The 274-nt window shown below is 57.7% G+C and overlaps 1 protein-coding gene across 1 annotated transcript in view; it reads left to right on the forward strand.

Annotated features, from left to right (window-relative positions):
- The window catches only part of KCNMB4 (potassium calcium-activated channel subfamily M regulatory beta subunit 4), a 57,693-nt gene that overhangs the window by 1,184 nt on the left and 56,235 nt on the right, over positions 1-274 (forward strand). The window lies entirely within an intron of this gene.

Here is a 274-nt window from a genome sequence, read left to right on the forward strand (position 1 = left end):
GTGGCAGGATTCCTCCCGGACGCCCAGCCCCGCTTCCAGCCGCCGGTTTCCCGGGAGCGCCCGCTGCTCACTCTCCCTGCTGCTGACCAGTCCTCGTATGGGTTCAAGATTCCCGCCGCTCTGCTGGCGCTACGCCTCCTCCTGCTCCTCCTGCTCCTCCTTTTTTCTTTCTTTCTTTCTTTTTCTTTAACTTTCACTCCAGTAAGGCTACATTGATCCTAAGCTCTCATTTCGGACGTCCCTCCAAGGGAACTGAACGAGGACCCAGTCACCA

This window comes from Myotis davidii, unplaced genomic scaffold, assembly GCF_000327345.1.
Source record: "Myotis davidii unplaced genomic scaffold, ASM32734v1 scaffold582, whole genome shotgun sequence".
Classification (NCBI taxonomy): domain Eukaryota; kingdom Metazoa; phylum Chordata; class Mammalia; order Chiroptera; family Vespertilionidae; genus Myotis; species Myotis davidii.